The sequence below is a fragment of the Schistocerca gregaria genome, chromosome 6 (genome assembly GCF_023897955.1).
Source record: "Schistocerca gregaria isolate iqSchGreg1 chromosome 6, iqSchGreg1.2, whole genome shotgun sequence".
In the NCBI taxonomy this organism is placed as follows: domain Eukaryota; kingdom Metazoa; phylum Arthropoda; class Insecta; order Orthoptera; family Acrididae; genus Schistocerca; species Schistocerca gregaria.
The window spans coordinates 67,440,386-67,452,543 of NC_064925.1; the positions used below are offsets into that span (position 1 = coordinate 67,440,386).

General features: G+C 45.4%; 1 protein-coding gene across 1 annotated transcript in view; it reads right to left on the minus strand.

The window, feature by feature from the left end:
- The window catches only part of LOC126278105 (uncharacterized), a 1,197,991-nt gene that overhangs the window by 1,046,504 nt on the left and 139,329 nt on the right, over window positions 1-12,158 (minus strand). The window lies entirely within an intron of this gene.

Below are 12,158 nucleotides of genomic sequence, written 5' to 3' on the forward strand. Positions count from 1 at the left end.
CATCTACTTACACCTTCCTCTACGTGACAGTATGTACAATATCGTAGAGGAAATAACAGGAATGGACGACTAAGAACGAAGTGCTCGGATTGAAAAGGGCATAAGATAGGTATGTAGTATTTCGCACCTGCTGTTCAATCTGTACATGGAATAAGCAATGAGGGAAATATAAGAAAGGTTCAGGAGTGTAATTAAAATTCATTATGAAAGCATATCAATGATACGACTTGCTGATGACATTGCTATTCTGAGTGAAAGAAGAATTAACGACTTCCTGAATGAAACGTACAGTCTTATAAGTACAGAATATGGACTGGGAGCAAATCGATGGAAGACGAAAGTGTCGAGAAGTAGCAGAAATGAGAACAGTGAAAAACTTAACATCAGAACTGATCTTTGAGCTGTGGTAAAAAGAGTTGTTTTGAAGAGCGCGCGGCAGCGCGTAGTGTGAATCAGTCAAATGGCTCTGAACACTATGGGACTTAACATCTTAGGTCATTAGTCCCCTAGAACTTAGAACTACTTAAAGGTAACTAACCTAAGGACATCACACACATCCATGCCCGAGGCAGGATTCGAACCTCCGACAGTAGCAGCCGCGCGGCTCCGGACTGAGCGCCTAGAACCAACAGACCACCGCGGCCGGCTGTGAATCAGTCGCCCTCCGTTTCTGGCGGTGGCACCGCTGTGGCAATCGCAGCTTTGGTGTCTCCCCTTGTCTCCCTCTGGTGAGGCCGCAACGTGAGTCCAATGGGCGGCAGCATATAGCGAGGGGTAGTTACTTCGCGGTTGGCACGAGAGCAACACGACAGGAGAAATCACAGTTTATTAGAAGTGATTGGTGATATGTTGTTTGATTTACTCTTTTTGAACTCTGCTTGTTTTCTTGGTGAGGTCACCAGCCGTTTTTCTTTGGGGTCATCCCACCATTCTTCACCGTTTGCCCACCGGCGGAAAGATGGTTGTTTATAAATTGGGTGGTCCTCTGAATAGATTGTAACATTGACATTTAGAGGGTGCTTTCTGATTATAATTTTAAATCTGTTTATTTAAAGAAAGCTTTTAGGCACTATTAATGTGAACAATATTTCCATTTCTTAAGAGGAATGTGGTTATGATTTCACCAATTACTCCCTGGCAACTACTTCCATGCTTACATAGTGTGATTAAATGTGTTAATGTTCATGATGAACCGCTAGTAATTAAAATAAATTATTAAGAATATTCTTTGAAAATAAATCACGGTTCAATGTTCGCGAAGTAGATGAAGTTAAGGAATTCTGCTACCTAGGCAGCAAAATAAGCAATGACAAACGAAGCAAAATGGGAATCAAAAGCAGACAAGCACTGACAAAAAGAGAATTCCTGGCCAAGTGAAGTCTACTAGTGTCAAACACAGGCCTTAATTTGAGGAAGAAATTTCTGAGAATGTACGTTTGGAGCACAGCATTTTAAGGTAGTGAAACACGGGCCGTGGGTAAAACCGCAACAGAAGAGAATCGATACATTTGAGAGATTGTGCTACAGGCGAATGTTGAAAATTAGTTACACTTATAAGATGACGAATGAGGAGATTCTGCTCAAAATAGGATAGGAAATGACTATGTGGAAAACACTGCCAAGCAGAACGGACAGGTCGATAGGACGTCAGTTAAGACATCGAGGAATGAGTTCCATGGCACTAGGAGTTGAATAGGACAAAAACTAAAAACTATAGAGGAAGACAGAGATTGGGATACATCCAGCAAAGAACTGAGAACGGAGGTTGCAAGTGCATAGGAGAGGAAATCGTCAAGTGCAGCATCAAAGCAGTCGGGAGACTGATGACTCATATAACTACATCTGACAGTCTTGCTGAGTACAAGTGTAGACACAGTCGTTTAATTATTTACATTTATCAGAATGTAATTATTGTGTCCCCGCTTGCGTGTATACACTCCTGGAAATGGAAAAAAGAACACATTGACACAGGTATGTCAGACCCACCATACTTGCTCCGGACACTGCGAGAGGGCTGTACAAGCAATGATCACACACACGGCACAGCGGGCACACCAGGAACCGCGGTGTTGGCCGTCGAATGGCGCTATCTGCGCAGCATTTGTGCACCGCCGCCGTCAGTGTCAGCCAGTTTGCCGTGGCATACGGAGCTCCATCGCAGTCTTTAACACTGGTAGCATGCCGCGACAGCGTGGACGTGAACCGTATGTGCAGTTGACGGACTTTGAGAGAGGGCGTATAGTGGGCATGCGGGAGGCCGGGTGGACGTACCGCCGAATTGCTCAACAAGTGGGGCGTGAGGTCTCCACAGTAAATCGATGTTGTCGCCAGTGGTCGGCGGAAGGTGCACGTGCCCGTCGACCTGTGACTGGACCGCAGCGACGCACGGATGCACGCCTAGACCGTAGGATCCTACGCAGTGCCGTAGGGGACCGCACCGCCACTTCCCAGCAAATTAGGGACACTGTTGCTCCTGGGGTATCGGCGAGGACCATTCGCAACCGTCTCCATGAAGCTGGGCTACGGTCCCGCACACCGTTAGGCCGTCTTCCGCTCACGCCCCAACATCGTGCAGCCCGCCTCCAGTGGTGTCGCGACAGGCGTGAATGGAGGGACGAATGGAGACGTGTCGACTTCAGCGATGAGAGTCGCTTCTGCCTTGGTGCCAATGATGGTCGTATGCGTGTTTGGCGCCGTGCAGGTGAGCGCCACAATCAGGACTGCATACGACCGAGGCACACAGGGCCATCACCCGGCATCATGGTGTGGGGAGCGATCTCGTACACTGGCCGTACAGCTCTGGTAATCGTCGAGGGGACACTGAATAGTGCACGGTACATCCAAACCGTCATCGAACCCATCGTTCTACCATTCCTAGACAGGCAAGGGAACTTGCTATTCCAACAGGACAATGCACGTCCGCATGTATCCCGTGCCACCCAACGTGCTTTAGAAGGTGTAAGTCAAGTACCCTGGCCAGCAAGATCTCCGGATCTGTCCCCCATTGAGCATGTTTGGGACTGGATGAAGCGTCGTCTCACGCGGTCTGCACGTCCAGCACGAACGCCGGTCCAACTGAGGCGCCAGGTGGAAATGGCATGGCAAGCCGTTCCACAGGACTACATCCAGCATCTCTACGATCGTCTCCATGGGAGAATAGCAGCCTGCATTGCTGCGAAAGGTGGATATACACTGTACTAGTGCCGACATTGTACATGCTCTTTTGCCTGTGTCTATGTGCCTGTGGTTCTGTCAGTGTGATCATGTGATGTATCTGACCCTAGGAATGTGCCAATAAAGTTTCCTCTTTCTAGGACAATTAATTCACGGTATTCTTATTTCAATTTCCAGGAGTGTATTAAGTGTCAGCTACGTTCAGAAACGGCTGAAATCTTTAAAATTGAATATAGCTCCAGCGCCTGATTGAACTATCCGGTTACATACCGAATTTTGGCTGTGTTGGCCCCGGTCTTAACCATGACACACAGTAGATCTCTCAAACAGAAAACCGTATGCATTGGTTGGAACAAAGCACTGGCCACATCCGTCTAGAACAATGACCACGGGAGCGGTCCACAACATTACCAATCAGTACCCTTGAGATCCATTTTGTGCAGAATCTTAGAACAAAATCAAAGTTACCTGCCGCTTATGTTATATATTAAAGACCTTGTGAATAATAATAACTTTCTCGCAGATATTTTAGTTACTTATAAGGTAGCACTGTCTGCAAAAATCTGCATAAATATTCTTTAAGTGGAAGATATCAGTTGAGTCAAATCTTGAAGAGTGTTCAAAGTGAAGCAAAGAATAACAATTCGTTATAAATGTTAATAAGTATAAAATTTTACTCTTCACAAAATCACGGCCCGAGTCCCGGTCCGGCACAAATTTTCACTTGTTCCCAGTGTATTTTGTAGCTGTGATGGTACAGTATTCGCAGTACGCGGAAACATTACATGATTTAATACGGCTATAAACTGTCAGCAGCGTCTGTTCCTTCGGGCAGACATGCTTGTCCGAAGGAACATTGCATGGAATTTTACAGACACTGCCAAATATAGACACTGCACTAATGTGTCCCATACAAATACGTGGTGCAGATCTAGCTCTAGGATTACGAAATTTAACGATAGTACAGGGTCATTCGTAAGCAAAGCAGGTTGCAGATTTAGGTTAGATGGAAAATACTAGGCAAATGCAATCGGTCTCGAAAGGAGATACCTTCTAAAACACTGCTTTGACAGAATCTAGAACAGAGCTCAACGGATCCATATCAAATAGGACTAAGCAAGAATATTCAACTTATACAAAAAAGTTCAGCACGAATAGTCTCTGGTTTGTGTGTCCCGTTAAAGAGCGTCACGGAGATGCTGGAAAAAGTGAGCTGGCAAAAGCTAGAACCAATTAAAAATTTTACAGAAGAAACAGCAAGCTGTGGTTCTAGGAATATACTAAGATCCTCTACATATGGCTGACGCAGCAGCTGCGAATGAAATATTAGGTTAATTACAGGTCGCAAAGAGGCGTTCAAGCAATTATTCTTCCATACGGGAATGCGACGGCAAATAGCACCAAAAACAGTTATACCGGAAGTATCTTCTGTCATGAACTTCAAAGTGGTTTGTGGAGTATCAACGCGTGTATTCCAAAAGAGAATACGATGAACACTCACCGCATGAACCAGAACACGTGCCCTCTCATATAGGTGTAGCATCTGCGACCAGGTATGAGTCGGCCGACCGCAGCGCCGCTGGAAATGCAGCGGGCGTCGCTCGCATCTGTGGAGAAGGGGTCGGGTGTGGTGTCAGGTGTTGGAGGATGGCGGGAGGGGGTTGGAGGGAGGGTGGGAGAGGTGGGGGTGGCGTGCCTGTACCGTCCACCCCCTCAGCTGCCGGACCAGCTGCCTGCCATCTGCATGCAAATTTGCCGGCAAGCTAAATCTGAGCCCCTGCCCATAATGAAGCGTACCGGCAGAGCACTGTGGATCAGCTGGCTAAACTCTTTTCTAATGAAGAAGGGAACTGGCTGGTTTATACCACTTTAGTAGGGGGCTGTCTTCACAGGGTCGTACAATCTAGAAGTGCAAATTTATCTGGGGATGACGACGTGAGAGGTTCGTTCCTTCTTTCTCTTGTATCGTGTGTTTATTCGTTTTTGTGCTGCGGAATACCAACTGATGGCGCTCTGCCGAAACGCGTTGTCCATCTCAAGAAATAAAGTGAGATCTAGAAAGACAATATCTATAGAAGTACACGATCATGGCAGACCTCTGTAAAGACTTTCTGTCTTCTATTATCGAGTTTAAATATTCGTACTTCACAGCACCTTGTCGCGTCAGATCTGTACGCAGTCTCAAGCTATCGACGATTTCCACCGTCGACACCTACAGGAGTTACGTGTAGGCCGTGTGGTACTTGATTTATCGAGCTACATTTCGCTATTTACCATAGTGTTAAAACTACTTTCATTTGATGTGGATGATGAAAACTTTGCACACTGAAAATTAGGTCAGTACGCTGTATTCTTCCGGAGGCACTCGTACTGACCTATATCTCAGTGCGCAAACCTTTCTTCATCCAGATCAAATGAAACTAGTTTCAAACAGTAGAACTGAAGCTGTTTCTGACGACAGACACCTGTATTTCGAGATCAGACATCTATGGAACGTGTTCCGAAAGAACTGCTCTAGTGAACGAAATATTAATGTGGCCTCATCTAAGAAACAAAACCACAGGATACCCATCACAAGGTGACTAGTCTGTAGCATTCCATCAGTTCTTCGTAGCTATAACAAACAAAATAAGTTCTGGGCACACTTAACACCGAGTGTGGGATGCAGTGGTTTCCTCGTTAGTGTTGTTCTGTCTGCCGAGTAAGTTGTAGCAACTCCGCTCCGCCTTTACACTCTGTTTTTGTTCGTCTACTTGTAGCGGCGTCGGCCGCTCCGCTATTGCTGCCATGGTTTTCACGTGTATTCCACGAAAATGTTCTGTGAGCTTTACTTTCGATAAAACCAACGCAATACGTCCAGTCCGGGTCTCTAGAAATCCAAGATTGGCTTGTCGATACAATTCACGTGAACTCTGATCAGGTCCAAACCGCTTATTTTGATGCCGACGGGTACGTGTTTTACGTGAAATTTATGGATCCCCTCCATGTTGAAAGATTACTGTCGCGACATGATTCTCAAGTCTCGTTCATCGCGATAATTACGTTAGTACGTTGTCAGTCCCAGATGCTGAAATCGAGTATGCCAATGTTCGAGTGTTCAACCTCCCGCCGGAAGTTGACGACAATTTCCTAAAGTACATATTGACTCCTTATGGTAACGTGAAAAACGTTCGTCGCGAACGCTGGTCTACTCAACACAGATTACAGTATTATAGTGGAATTCGTTCCGTGGAAATGCATGGCAAAAGCGATATCCATCTCATTCACAAATGTGTGGTTACCGCGTCCGTGGCATGTACATTGGTCAAGAGGGAACCCGATTCCTATGTAATGAAAGTGGATACGTTCGGTCTAATAGTCCGCGGGTGGTTTTTGTATTAAAGCCGTCATTAGTGCAGGTTCGCAAATTGACAGTTGCTAATCTTGTTCCTTCCACTTCCGCCGTCGCCCCTACTTCTGCTTCGGATTATAGTGAACAAACAATCAGTTGTGATAATGGTGTCAATGAATTTCCTGCTTAACCTCCGCGACAGGTTCAGAATCCTATTGGCCCCAGCATAGAACCCATAACGGAGACGAACAAGTGACGTTGCACTCAGGGTGATAATAGTAAGGATTTGGCTGTGCCTTCAGCGCCAACCTCCTCCGCATCGACTGTGTCACCTGTTCCTCTCGATGCTACGGTAGCCCCCGTCCGTGGTACGATGGCTGGCGAAGAAGTTATCTCCAGCATCCCTTCTGCTCGCGAAGTGACTACTTCTCAGCTGCCTGTGTGTGGAGAGGGAGTGGAGTCCACCCTCCCCCCTTCATCTTTGTGTCCTCCATTACAGTCTGAAACGATGCAATGTCCGACCAAGTATCACCTGTTTTATTGGTAGTTCCACAGAATGCTTCCGCCTTAGTGACTGGAATTGTATTACATGACCCTAGTTATAGGGAAGGAGGGGGATGACGCTGTGCCTATGACCCCTCCCACACTGTCGTCTGTGCAGAGACCGCCGTCCCACGTTGCCGACAGAAACAGCGGAAATAACCTGATCGTGCAGTGGCACGTAATGAATCTAAGAAAAAAGGTTGCGATGACAGAGGTTCTGGTCCCCGATGTCTCATTCTTCTGTGGATTCCACAATGGACCTTTCAGCTGTCTACCGAATTTTACTCGGAGTTTCCGTACATCCCTGTCCAGCTATTATCAGTGACCCCTAAAAGTTCCTTTGCTTAAATGTTAAGTATGTGAAATCAGAAATGCGATTGGCTTCGCTGCGCCAGTTCATTTATGATTGATGTGGGGACATAGTTTCCTTACAGGACGTGTTATTTAGTAATTTCTCCTAATCTGGTTTCTGTATGATCTGTATTGTAGCACCCGAATATTCTAAGGGGATCGCCTTACTTTTCCGGGTAGGCATTCCTTTTGCTGAGGTGGAATGTTGGATTCTGGGAGGGACACAGTTTGTCAACTTTTTATCTTACCTTGATTCTTTTACGTGCCCCTTCTGTCACTGATCGCACAGTGGATCGATCGCGTTTTTATGAACAGGATACTGTTTATCTGTTGCATAAGAGTTCTCTGGTTATTCAGTTCGGTGGTGATTTTAACTTTGTATTGCGTCTTGCAGATCGATCAGACGCTAGAATCTGGAATCGCGCGACCGCTACGGTCGCAGGTTCGAATCCTGCCTCGGACATGGATGTGTGTGATGTCCTTAGGCTAGTTAGGTTTAAGTAGTTCTAAGTTCTAGGGGACTGATGACCACAGCAGTTGAGTCCCATAGTGCTCAGAGCCATTTGAACCATTTGAACCTCAGAAGTTCAGTCCCATAGTACTCAGAGCCATTTCAACCATTTGAACCCGACGTTAGTTAAATTTATCCACTATACTGCGACTTCTAATAGAAGGTTCGATATGTTTTACTTACAGCCTGAGCGATAGCATTCTTAGGCGCTGCAGTCTGGAACCGCGAAACCGCTACAGTCGCAGGTTCGAATCCTGCCTGAGGCATGGATGTGTGTGACGTCCTTAAGTTGTGTAGGTTTAAGGAGTTCTAAGTTCTAGGGGACTGATGACCTCAGAAGGTAAGTCCCATAGTGCTCAGAGCCATTTGAAGTATTATTAGTGTTGAAGTCATACAAGCTTCCTTTACAGATCACTGTGCTGCAACCACGACTCTCAATCTTGAACGGCCACCAGTCAAACTATTTCGCCCACGTAGCTGATCACTGTCTCGATAACGTGATGCGAGCGTACTTTACGGTCCACTGGAAAGTACTCTTCCAGCTTTGCCTGGTGGAGACAGCTGGCAAAACCAAGGCTCAGGAAAACTTTGATGCATTTTTGTGTTGCCAAAGCGCGAGACTTTCGGAGAACTTATAAATATTACTGTTCCATCCTGCGTGAACTTTATGCTGCTTCGGGTCACGTCCCTCTGCGATTTGTGGATGTTAGGCGTGTCAAGGCAAAATTGTTGACCCTGGCGAGAATACAAATGGAACGTTTCAAAAGCGGACCGAAGCCGCGTTTATTGGTGACGGAAGAACTGTCTTCCTTATATTATTTGCTTCGGCATGAGACGCGTCGCCGACCCGTTTGTTTGTAATCATCCTCTCACGACAAATGATGGACGTGTGTAGACATCTACGACATCGATGAGTTCAGAGAAACCTCTCACGACCCAATTCTCAGCATCTTTTATACGACAATTACATCTGAACACAATGCAACGGTCTTAGCTGCCTTTCAGCCTGAGGATGTTTACAAACTTATTGTGTGATCGCCTTCTCCAAAGTCCCCCAGTGTAGATGGACTTCCGAAGGAATTTTACGTGTGCTTTGGGCTTTTGTTGGGTGCTACCTTTACCTCCCTTTTGAATGAAGTGTTACAGGGCAGAGTAATGCTGACCTCGTTCAAAGTGGGAAAAATTGTATGAATCCAGAAACGCACTAGACCGGCTGCCCCTGGTAACTTTTGCCCACTTACTTTGTTAAACTTCGATTATAAGACTGTGGCGAGGGCAGTTAAAAGTAGGATGTCGGCTCTGATGGAGGCGATAGTTGCAAAATATCAAAGCTGCGTACCTGGTCGTACCATTCTCACAACTGTAGTTGAGTGGTTTCGATTGCTGCTGTAATGTCCCCTGCTTTTCTAGACTTCAATAACGCATTTGTTCGTCTTAACCACGACTTTCTGCTTCGGATTCTGAAGGCAGCTGGTTTCACTGTTGACTCACGGCTAGACCTCTCAAATCTTTCTACAGGTATTTAAGCTTCGGTGGTTGTTAATGGTCAACTGACGCCCCCAATGAATATCCGTAGCGGAGTGCCTCAAGGAAACCAGCTGTCAATGACTTTGTGTTGTTTCTGGAGCCCGTACTTCGGATGCTAGAATTCCTGCTGACAGGTTGGACGCATTCCAGCGGGACTATAGCTGTTAGCGCATACGCGGATGGCGTGATTGTTCTACTTCGAAATCCTGCTGAGATACCTCGACTGAAGGCTGTAGTCTATGACTTTAGTCGGAGTTCAGGTGCAAAACTTAATGAAGGTAAGTGCAAGTTTCTTCCCAAGCTAGGTTTTCATGACACTGTTGTTCCATGGGCTACTGCGGTGCATCGGAATACGTTTCTCGGTATCATCACTGATCATTGTCCACTTAAAGTGGCGACGCTCAGCTGGAAGTCCGTTACAGAAAACTTCAAAGGTCGATACTAGAGCATGATAGGCGTCCTATTACTCTTCTCTAGAAAGCCCGAATACTGGTTACACATGTTTTATGGAAAGCTTATTACGTTTCCCAAGTTTAGCCGCTTCCCTCGATGATGGTGAAGAAACTGCAACAATTGTCTGGTCGTTTCTTATGAAAGAGACAAATATTTCGCTTATTTTATGAGGTGATCAGGAAGCCTCGTTCCTTTAGGGGGTTGGGCCTGACTGATATACGACGGAAGACACAGATGCTGTATGTGCGATGTACTGTTGTGACGCTGACTCAAGAAACGCACACATTCACATCTCATTTAATTCTCAGTGTCCGTCCTGGTAGTCATGAACCCTCTGTTGTTGTTGGTCCAGTAAATTATAAGTTGAAACACATTCGTGACTTCTATCTTGTGCTGAGCTACTTATGTTGTGAATGTTGTCGCAGCTGCACTGGTCAGTCAGTGAGAAAGATTTCAGACAGCAACAGAGAGCACCTGTAAGCGTACTTTTGTGTTGCTGACCTGTCGATAGTCGTCTGTCTGGCGAGTTAGTGTAGGAAGTGGACATCGTGCATCACATATTTCTCAAATCATTGTGACGTAATTAAAAATGTTCGTAATGGAAGTTGTACATTTCACATCAGTTTTCACGGCTGAGTAGGAGGTATGATTTTCGTTCTCGTGGTTCGTGTCGGGAGGTCAATAATCAATTGCGTTGGGACGGGAAGATAACATGGACTGGTCTGACTCGTAGCTACAAGTTCCAAGTGAAAGAAACACATATGATTTGGCAGTTTGAATATCACGAGCGTAGCCACTTTCGCTGTTCAGATATCGCACGCGATGTTTTTAAACATCAAAAAAATGGTTCAAATGGCTCTGAGCACTATGGGACTTAACATCTTAGCTCATCAGTCCCCTAGAACTTAGAACTACTTAAACCTAACTAACCTAAGGACATCACACAACACCCAGCCATCACGAGGCAGAGAAAATCCCTGACCCCGCCGGGAATCGGACCCGGGAACCCGGGCGTGGGATTTGAAACATCCGCATCGTGATTTGAAAACACGCATGCTCGTGTGAGGAAGGAAGGAACTGTTTTTTGCTGAGTCGAAGTACTACGGTTTTTGTCGACTTATAAAGCACCTCTTGAACAGTTAATTTTATTTGTTCAGTATTGCACGTACTTTACCTGAATAACATTGCTTCAACAATAACTTCAGTACCAGGTCGGAATGCATTGTGGAGTAATGTTAATTGTGAACAGCGCAGCCCAACGATGTTTGTGTGTGTGTGTGTGTGTGTGTGTGTGTGTGTGTGTGTGTGTGTGTGTGTGTGTGTGTGTGTGTTTAACAGAATTTATTGAATTATTCCAGACTAAGTTGGCATTGCCTGTGTGAGTGGCTCTGCATCCTGTTAGTAATTATTACAGGAAACACCGAAGCAGGCAGTGCAAGGAAAGACGGGCAACTGCGGCTAGGAAACAAGGTAAGTGGAATTTAGGCGTGCAGTCGTGAAATATCCAGTCACAGGGCCTGTGTTTATAGAATACTTGTGCTGAAAATGTATACCGCATTTTCCACACCGATGCCACGTTAAATATCACGAATTCGGCAAAACAGCTGCTGGCGACAACAGCATTACTAACCAACATCCATTATATTTTATGTCGAACTGTTGAAGTCAGGATAAAGCCATCAATCAGACTAGTATTGACCAAAATATAAGAATGTTTTTATAGACCACCAGCATCCACAACAAACGTCGCAGAACCTTTCAGGGAAAGTCTTGAGTACATAGGAAGTAAATATCCGAATTATCCATTAGTTATAGGTGGAGACTTTAATGTAGCTTGCATTTACTGGGAAAATTGCACGTTTATCACAAGGGGAAGAAGAAATGATTCAAGTTATTCTATTAGCGCTCTCAACATACAACCTTCAGCAATTGGTTAGAAAATCATCTCGAGATGGGAACATATTAGGTATCTTGGCGATGAACAGACCTGATGTTTTTGAGGAAGTTAATCTAGAAGAAGGTATTAGCGACCATAATGTCTTTGTGGCTTCTATGTCAGTAGAAGTTGTGAAAAAAAAACAGCTTATTTTCTTGTTTGGGAAAGCAAATCTAAGTGTCATTAATAAATTTCTTCATAGTCAGCTCCAAGCATTCACCGCGGGACACAAAGATATTGAGCATCTCTGGTCGGAATTTAAAGGTATTGTTCGCCACGTGCTAGAGTAGTATGTGCCTAGCAGAAGTATAGGGGAGGGAAAGGATCCATCT